The sequence below is a fragment of the Neofelis nebulosa genome, chromosome 4 (assembly GCF_028018385.1).
Source record: "Neofelis nebulosa isolate mNeoNeb1 chromosome 4, mNeoNeb1.pri, whole genome shotgun sequence".
Classification (NCBI taxonomy): Eukaryota; Metazoa; Chordata; class Mammalia; order Carnivora; family Felidae; genus Neofelis; species Neofelis nebulosa.
The window spans coordinates 48,034,077-48,043,467 of record NC_080785.1 but is presented as its reverse complement, the minus strand read 5'-3'; the positions used below and the strand labels follow the sequence as shown (position 1 = coordinate 48,043,467).

General features: G+C 46.0%; 1 long non-coding RNA gene across 1 annotated transcript; it reads left to right on the top strand.

Moving 5' to 3' along the window:
- The first annotated feature begins 1,923 nt into the window (after positions 1 to 1,923).
- Positions 1,924 to 9,171, top strand: LOC131509198 (uncharacterized). Its single transcript, XR_009260362.1, has 2 exons — positions 1,924 to 5,356; positions 8,728 to 9,171. It is a non-coding gene; the product is annotated as an uncharacterized LOC131509198 (long non-coding RNA).
- The last annotated feature ends 220 nt before the right edge of the window (positions 9,172 to 9,391 follow it).

The following is a 9,391-nucleotide window of genomic DNA, read 5'->3' as shown; positions in this document are numbered from 1 at the left end:
TCGGTCTGTGAGTTCGAGCCCCGTGTCGGGCTCTGTGCTGACAGCTTGGAGCCCGGAGCCTGCTTCGGATTCTGTGTCTCCCTCTCTCTGACCCTCCCCTGTTCATGCTCTGTCTCTCTCTGTCTCAAAAATAAATAAACATTAAAAAAAAAAGTAAAAGAGGTAAAAAGACTGGAGACATTTCCTGAGGCCATGTCCCTCTCTGAGGTGGGATAGGCCAGATGTAGAGACAGCTAATTTTTTTGCTCCTGCCTCAGTGGGTTTTCCTCCTGCTCTGATTGGGGTCACACGGCCCAGATGATGACAAGCCAGAACTGTAGCCTGGGTCCTGGAGCGTCACCTAGTCAACACTTGATTTTCAAAAAGGAATCCATCAGGATTACCTTAGATCAGGGGAAGTCATCTGAGTCCACTCCTGGGCACACTGAAAACCCCCCAAATCTCTTTGTCTTTTCTCAGTGTTCTTATTTGCTTATCTTCAGTGATTTATGTGGGGGAAATCACTGAGAAATTCACTGCCAGCGGCAGAGGTAGGAGCACCAAAAGAGTCTTGGTTGGACCGGCTTCTCCCTACATCATGGACTTAATTTTATCCTATGGTCTTCGACATAGACTTAACCACCATTTTGTCAACATAGGACCGTGAAAAAAGCTGCTGAAACAAAAAGAACGGAAAACAGGAACTTGAAGCGATATTTATATTTCAACATTCGTAGCAGCGTCATTCACAAGACCGAAAGGTAGGAAGCGTCCATGCCCGTTGTTGGCTCCATGGATGAACAAAATGTGATACACACACAAAGAGTGGAACTACCCACCCCTTTAAAAAGGAGGAAATTCTGGGGCACCTGGGTGGCTGAGTCGTTTAAGCATCTGACGTTGGCTCAGGTCATGATCTCATGGGCTGTGGGTTCGAGCTCTGCGTCGGGCTCTGTGCTGACAGCTCAGAGCCTGGAGCCTGCTTCGGATTCCGTGTCTCCCTCTCTCTCTGCCCCTCCCCCGCTCACTGTCTGTCTCCGTCTTTCTCTCTCTCTCTCTCTCTCTCAAAAATAAATAAAATAAACATTAAAAAAAAAAAAGGGGGGGGAGGCAATTCTGACCCATGTTGCCACATGGATGAACCTTGAGAACAATGTGCTAAATGAAATAAGCCAGTCACCAAAAAAACAAATACTGTTCAATTCCTTGTATATGAAGTACTTAGAGTAGTTGAATTTCTAGAGACAGAAAGGAGAAGGGTGGTTGCCGCGGGCTGTGGGGAGGCAGGGGGGAGGGAGTTGGTGTCTAATGGGTCAAGAGTTTCAGTTTGGGAAGATGAAAAAGCTTTGGTGATAAACGGTGGGGATGGTTGCACAACAGTGTGGACGTACTTAATACCACTGAACTGTACGTTTTAACACGGTGAAGACGGTAAATTTGACGTTCCGTGCATTCTACCGCATAACATGTGGAAGGGAAGCGACATTGGAGCGTATGTTGGGAGGAGGAGACGGTCCCCTTGCGCCTCCCCTACACCCAGATAACCTGGGCAATTGGAGTCATTTCTGTAGTTACAGATTTTGTTTGCCCGTAAGCACCCAGTTAGTGGTTCATTTTGCTGCTTTCGACTCCTGAGCAAAAGAGTAAAGCAATTTCCTCCTTTTCCTCCTTCACGGCCAAGAGCCAGGATGTTGTGTTCCTCAGTTCTGGGCCCACTTCTCCCGTGGAGAATGATTGGCTTTTCTGTGGTTTAAAGGCTGCTGAAAAGGCAACCCCCACGCAGGTCTCTGTTTGGTCAATTTGGTCATTGGGGGCCCTTCTAAGGAGGGCTGGGAGCTACCCGAAATGGGGAAGGGTTGGAGCAGGGAGGTGGAGACTGGGAATTTGAGATGGGGGGGGGGGGGCTTTGAAGGGCTGGGAGGGGTTGCAGACTCAATACTAAAAGGAGGATGTGGATGTGGGGGGCGTGGGTCCCTAGCGGGAAGTTATGTTAGTACCTGAGAGAAGGAGCCGCTGATGGCTGCAGGAGGGTTCAAGGCAGGGCCCGTGTCAGTGAGGAGGTGCCCATACGCTCACACGACGGCCGCCTACGGTGTGGAGAGGTGCCCACCAAGGGTACAGAACCAATGCCGGTGACGGCAGCAGGTGGCAGAAGGGGCCTTCCGCCCAGGACAACCACAGTGGATTAAGGAGCAGGCACCACCTTTATTTGGGGGGACCACACACACTTCCCTTTCAAGTGCCAGTCCCTTGAAGGAGGGGAAAGAGCCAGGCTTGGGTGGGGGGAGGGAGGGAGGAGTAAGTGCTCAGCTGGATAGGAGTCGATGGGGAAGAAACAAAGACGTGTGTCGCTGCCTACGTCTTTAACAAGTGCCTTGGAACGCATCCAGCCGTCACAATTGTCCAAATTTTACTCCAAATCCAATCTGTGACTCCTATTGTCTTCTTCCACTGGGGGACACTTAGAAAGACGTAACAGATGGCTGTGTGTGGCAATAGTGTTCCTTCCCCACTGCCAGGAGTGAGTTGTTTTTTTTTTTTTTCCCATCGGTGCCTTTCTCTTTCATCCAAAAAATAATTTTTCTTCATATCAAAAGCAATACATTGTTTTGATATCATAGAAAAGCATAAAGAAGAAAATTTAAATCTCCCATAATGCTACCAGCCCAGAGACAACCACTGCTAAAATTTTACTGCACTTCCTGCCCGGTTTCTCACCCATGCATGGGTTAGTGTCTTTGGCCAGGTACGTACGTCTTTCAGGTCCCGCTGCCCAGATGCGCTGATGAGCCTATACTAAACTTTTCTGATTCCAGGCCCTTCATGCAGTAGCAGACAAAGCTGGGGGGGGGGGGACAGTGTGGGACATGAGTCAGAGAGAAAACTAATCCACCCATAAGGGACTTAAATACCATCTTCTCAGCAGATTCCTGATCAGCCACAGACCTGATCGGACCATAAGCAGTTTAGATTACATTCAGCTGGTTCCAAATGTTTGTTGGAACTGGTGTCGTATTTATCCATAAAAACAAAATTATAAATGGTGGTTGGATTTGCAGGCCATAAAGCTCAAGATGACCAGCGGTGGAACCGAGAGATCGTTGATGACTGTTCTGATCACAGATTCCTCTTAAGCCCTTCTGAAATCGTCCCTCGGAGACCTGAATCCCGGATGTCCGAGTCTTGACCAGTCCCCTTGTCTACCCTAAATTTTCAGAGGGTAGGAGGACTCAGGTGGGAGAGTCACAGCGTCATTCACAAGTCCAGCACTGCTAATCAGAGAGTCGGTATTGAAACCGTGGGCTTTGGAGACAGCCCTGCCTGGGTTCAAATCCCAGTGCTGCCTGGAATTAGTTATGTGAGTCTGGGACGCTCGCTTAACCTCTGAGTCTATTTTCTCGCCTATAAAGTGGGAATCATAATGCATATTCCTAAGGATTTCTGTGAAGGTTAGAGAAGATAGGACGTGATTTCTTGGACTCGAAAATGACAATATCCCACAGATTCCCACCGTTGATTTAAATTACTGAAATGAGGACCTTTCTCAAATATCGATAAATACACTCTTTACAACTATACGACCAAAGGCAAGAGTACAAGTCGAGAAAAACCAACAAAACTAAAGCTGGCTCCTGGGATTAATGCTGTTATTTTGCTGAAATTAATTCGGCTTCTTGAAACACCAGTTTTTAGGACGGGGTTCTTTTGAGCCGGGCATCCCGAACCCAGCATGTGCCGCGCGATGGTTCAACTTGCTGACAACCTTTCTCGGGTCTGGACATTGTAACCTGGAGGGCTGTAGGCTACGTGTGGCCCGTGGGTGGACGTGTTTCACCTGACCCTCATAGGATTCATTTTTTCCAATTAGCTGCTGTTATAAAAGAATGAAGACATTACACCTAAAATGCGCTGTTCCCGCTCCTCTTGAAAGGCTGGAAGAGGGGCGCCTGGGTGGCTCAGTCGGTTAAGCATCCGACTTCAGCTCAGGTCACGATCTCGCAGTCTGAGAGTTCGAGCCCCGCGTCGGGCTCTGGCCTGATGGCTCAGAGCCTGGAGCCTGCTTCCGATTCTGTGTCTCCCTCTCTCTCTGCCCCTCCCCCGTTCATGCTCTGTCTCTCTCTGTCAAAAATAAATAAAATGTTAAAAAAAAAAAAAAAGAAAGGCTGGAAGAGCCAGTGCCGCAGGACCGCAGGGTCAGGGGGTGAATGGCAGTCCCCTGTCACCTGAGCTGGGCTTCCCAACTCCACTCTCCTGGCTCTTCTCACGTGCGTAAGCTGCCAGCCTCTGTGGGATTTGCTCTGGGACCTCTTCCTCTGTGACTTACACCTGTTCCTCAGCAGCCCGTGACGGCCAAACAGCATTTCAAGACACCCCCAAAAGGTAAGAAACGCAAGAGCAAAAAAACTTCTGCTGAAATTGTGAGCAGCATTCAGTTCTCCCGTGTCCATCCAGATGACCCGGACGAGTTTGTTTGCCTACATGTGCTTGAAGGTTTTTATTGAAGCGCAAAGACAAAATGTTGAAATCCTCCTAAGCTATCCTTCATTCCTCCAGGATCCCCGAACCCCCAGTTTGAGGGCCGATTCCCTCTCAGAGTCCGTAGGAGGAACCAATGCTGCTGACACCTTGATTTCAGACTTCCAGCCTCCAGCACCTTGAGAGCATACATTTCGGTTGTTTTAAGCCACCCAGTCTGGAGTAGTTTGTTAGGGCAGCCTTAGGGAGCTAAGATAGTCACCTTGCATAGAATCGGACCCCAGGAGAGAATGAACCGGACGTGACTATCTTTGAAGGGAAAGAAACTGAAAGGGGGAATAGTACCAGTCCAAAAATGCAGTAGGTGGTTCCCCATCCCTCGCCTCTGGCGGACACGCGGGTGGATTATGGACCATTCTCCCCCACGCCGCCACCATCATCAGACCCCTGCCCTCTTCTGTCTGCGGCTTCTTCAAGGTATACTTTCCACTGCCTTGCACCTCCTTAATCTCCAGTCTTCTCTCTCTACGTTTGTAGTGAGGGCTGGGTAGAACAGAACACCAGAACAGGTGCATGGCAGGGAGAGACGGATGAGAAGCAGGGTCCAGCTCGGGGGTGGGGGTAAGAGATGGCTGCTGGGAGGAAGGCCAACGCAGCCAGGAAGCGCACCGCATCTAATACACATTCTGTCCACAATTGGAACCAGGCAGACCCCGAGAGACAGCATCTGAAGACAATGCCGGAAGTATCTCAGAGAGAAGTCTTTGTTCTGGCCTCGCCAGTACAAAACAAAACTGTTTTTTTTCTTTTCAGGCAAAAAGACACCTAAATAGCACTCCAGTCTTCAACAGAGCTGGGTGCAGGAACAAACCACCAGTTCATGCAGTGTGAGTTTTTAAGGGTATGTTCCAATTTTCTGCGCCCTCTTCCAGGGCAGATGTGAAACCTAGTGTTCACGCCAGCGCTCCTTTCCGGGCAGCGCGTGGGGGCTTTCCCAGCCAGTGTGTTCCCGCCTCGCACGTCGCTGCCTGCCACGGTCACAGACAGCACCTCAGTTGAACTCTGACCTGTCTCTTCCTGACACCCACTGAGCCTGCTGCTGTCTGTCTGTTGTAACATTTCTGTCTGTCCTCAGATCTTTGGAATAAGCTGACTGTATTCTACCAGACCTTATGGCTCCTCGTCTGTTACCTTCACGCCCTTCACACTGACGTGCTGTGCTCAACTTTGCAACCCAAGTGTTTACTGGCTGGTGGCGCTTTCTCCCCCATTCCCGTCCTACCCTCCTGCTATTTGCATTGCATTAATATGCAAATGAAACGAAATGAAACACTTCCTCTTGGGTTGAGAATTCGCAGTTTTGGGGCTGAAGACGGGCTGCTTTGGTTTTTCATAGATTTTTGTGACACCACGTTCTGCTGCTGTGTTGGAACGTAGGACCGTTCCCAGATGTGCGCCTGCCTGCTTTCCTTATTCTCTTCCTTCCCCTTTCTCTCTCTTGCCCTTGCTGGGGATCAGGACATGCTATCCCAAAATATAGAATGCCAAAATATTGGCATTTTGAATATATTTTAAGCTGAAAGAGTTTGAGAAACTGGCAAAAGCAGGAAGGTCACTCTGACTCCCCTCCCCTCCGCCACCCTTCTTCCTTGAAACTGGTCATAAAACTCTCATGTGAGAGGTACCCTCCCTACACCTGGAGGAAAGGAACAACCTGATAAAAAGAATCCCCCCAAACAGGTCTTGTTAATTTTTCCCCAGTTTACTATCCTTACCTCACATATTAACCTATCATATTCCTCCGCGATTGTCCACTCGTCATCAAACCTAGCATAAAAATACTCGGGTCTAATTGTTCCTCTGGATCTTCGTTTCCTTATGAAGGCTCCCATGTCACGTAAAACTTATATAAATTTATGTGCATTTCTTCTGTTAACCTGTCCTTGTTACTTTAATTCCAGGGACCCTAAGAAGGGCAAGGAAAATGTTTTCATCTCCTGTACACTCTATTTCTTCTTTCCTTTATTTATTTTGTGATGGTAAGATATATGTAACATAAAAGTTACCATTTTAACCGTTTTTAAAGATATGGTTCAGTGGCATTAAATACATTTGCTAGCAAGTTAATTTTGTAGATATCAATAAACTGATTCTAAAGTTTATGCAGAAAGGCCAAAGAAAACAGAATAGCCAATAGGGAATAGCCAATAAAGGAGAAGAACAAAGTCGGGGAACTGACACTCCCCAGCTTCAAGACTTTTAGTTATGTATTTACAAAAGGGTTTTTTGATGTTTATTTATTGTTGAGAGAGACAGAGACAGAATGCGAGTGGGTTAGGGGCATAGAGAGAGGGAGACACAGAATCCGAAGCAGGCTTCAGGCTCCGAGCCATCAGCACAGAGCCTGACACGGGCTCAAACTCATGAGCTGTGAGATCATGACCCGAGCCGAAGTCGGACGCTCAACCGACTGAGCCACCCAGGCGCCCCTAGTTTTTTAATAAAGCTACAGTAAGTGTGGTATTGCTGAAAGAACAGACAAATAGATCAATAGAACAGAACCGAGAGCTCCGAAGCAGACTCACATAAATACAATGAACTGATATTTGACAAAGGAATGAAAGCAAATACAATATGCAAAAGAGTGTCTTTTCAACAAATGGTCCTGGAATGACTGGACATCCACATGCAAAAAGACGAATCTAGACACAGGCCTTACATTCTTCACCAAAATTAATTCAAAATGGATCAGAGACCTGAATGTAGGATGCAAAACTATGAAACTCCTAGGAGATAATATAGGAGAAAATCTAGATGACCTCGGGTATGACGATTTCTTAAATACGACACCAAAGGTACATGAAAGAAGTCATTGGTAAGCTGGACTTTATGGAAATTAAAAACGCATGCTATGCAAAAGACAGTGTTGGGAGAATGAGAGAAAAGCCACAGAACTGGGAGAAAATATTTGCAAAAATATATCTGATAAGGGACTATTATGCAAAATATGCAAAGAACTCTTAAAGCTCAAAAATAAGAAAACCAACAACCTGATTAAAATCTCAGCAGAAAAACCTGAAAAGACACCTCACCAAAGAATACATACAAATACAGTGTGCCCGTGGGTGGTCAGTCAGTTGAGCACTGATGGCGTAGAGCCTGCTTGGGATTCTCTCCCTCTCCCTCTCTCTCTCTCTCTCTCTCTCTCTCTCTCTCTCTGCCCCTCCCCCACTCTCTCTTTCTCTCTCAAAATAAATAATTTTTTTTTAAAAAGAGAGAGAATACATACAGATGGCAAAGAAACATACGAAAAGATACTCCACATCTTACTTCATTAGGGAGATGCAACTTAAAATAAGATACCACCTCACACCTATGAGAATGGCCAAAACCTAGAACACCGACAACACCAAATGTTTGGGAGGATGTGGAGAGACAGAATTCTCATTCTCTGCTGTTGATGACGCCAAATGGTAGAGCTACGTGGGAGATCACTTGGAAGTTTCCTATAAAACTAAACATACTCTTAACATATGATCCAGAAATTGTGTTCTTTGGTTGTAAGTCAAATGAGCTGAAAAGTGGTCCGTACAGACACCTGCACACAGATCTTTATGGCATCGTTACTCGTAATAGCCCAAACTCGGAAGCAATCAAGGTCTTTTAGTAGGTAAATGGATGTATAAACTGCGGTACGTCCAGACAATGGAATAGTATTCAGTGCTGAAAAGAATGGAGCCATCAAGCTATGAAGACTTCGTGACAGATTAAGTGAAAGAAGCCAATATGAGTAGGCTATATACTGTACGATTCCAACTATATGAGATTCTGGAAAAGGCAAAACCATGGAGATGGTGAAAAGATCAGTGATCATCAGGGGCCAGTAGGAAAGGAGGGATGAATAGTAGGAGCACAGAGGATTTTTAGGGCAGTGAAATTATTCTGTATGACACTATAATGGTAGATACGTGTGATTATACATTTGTCAAAATCCATAGAATGCACAACACCGAGAGTGAGCCCTAATGTGAACCATGGACTTTGGTTGGTAATGATGTGTCAATGTAGGCTCGTCGATTGCAACAAATATACCACCCTGGTGAGGGATATTGATAAGGGGTAAGCTGTGGTGCGTGGCCATAGAGTTATATGGGAACTCTGTTCTTTCTACTCAATGTTGCTGAAACTGCTCTAAAAATGTCTATTTAATAAATAGATACTTTAGATAATTTAATATTCACTTACTGTATGACCTTGTCCTTCCACTCCTAGGTATTTACACAAGAGAAATGAAAACGAATGCCCACACAAAGACCAGTACACAAATGTTCAGAGCAGTCTTATTCATATGAGCTAAAAACTGGAAACAACACAAATGTCCATCAGTGGGTGAGTGGATAAAGAGGGCATATCTATGAAGCAGAACACTGCTAGCAATAAAAAGGAACACGCTGCTGATATCCATCATTACACTGAGTCAAAGAAGCCAGAAGCAAAAGGGTACATATTATATAATGCCATTTATATAAAATTCTAGAAAATGTAAATTAATCTGTGTGGTGACGAGACAGATCAGCAATGTGGATCCCAGGGGTGGAGGAGGAAATTACCACATGGGGCATAAGGAGACTTTGGGGGGCAATGGAAATGTTCTATGTCTTAATCGTGGAATTGATTTCACACATGTGTATTCCTATTAAGAGTCATCAAAGCGCACACTTTAAAAGGGTGTAGTTCATCATATGTAATTACATCTCAATCCAGTAGAAAAAATCTAATCACTTAAATTAACAAAGGGCTTTCACTTGAATCAGGTTTGTTGAAAAATTGAGCATTAGGACTAAAGAAAAGCCGGATCTCTTCCATGGTGGTAGAATGTTTGACAGGGTTCATGTTCATCCAGCTGAAGGCTACATTTCCCAGCCTCTGTGGCAGC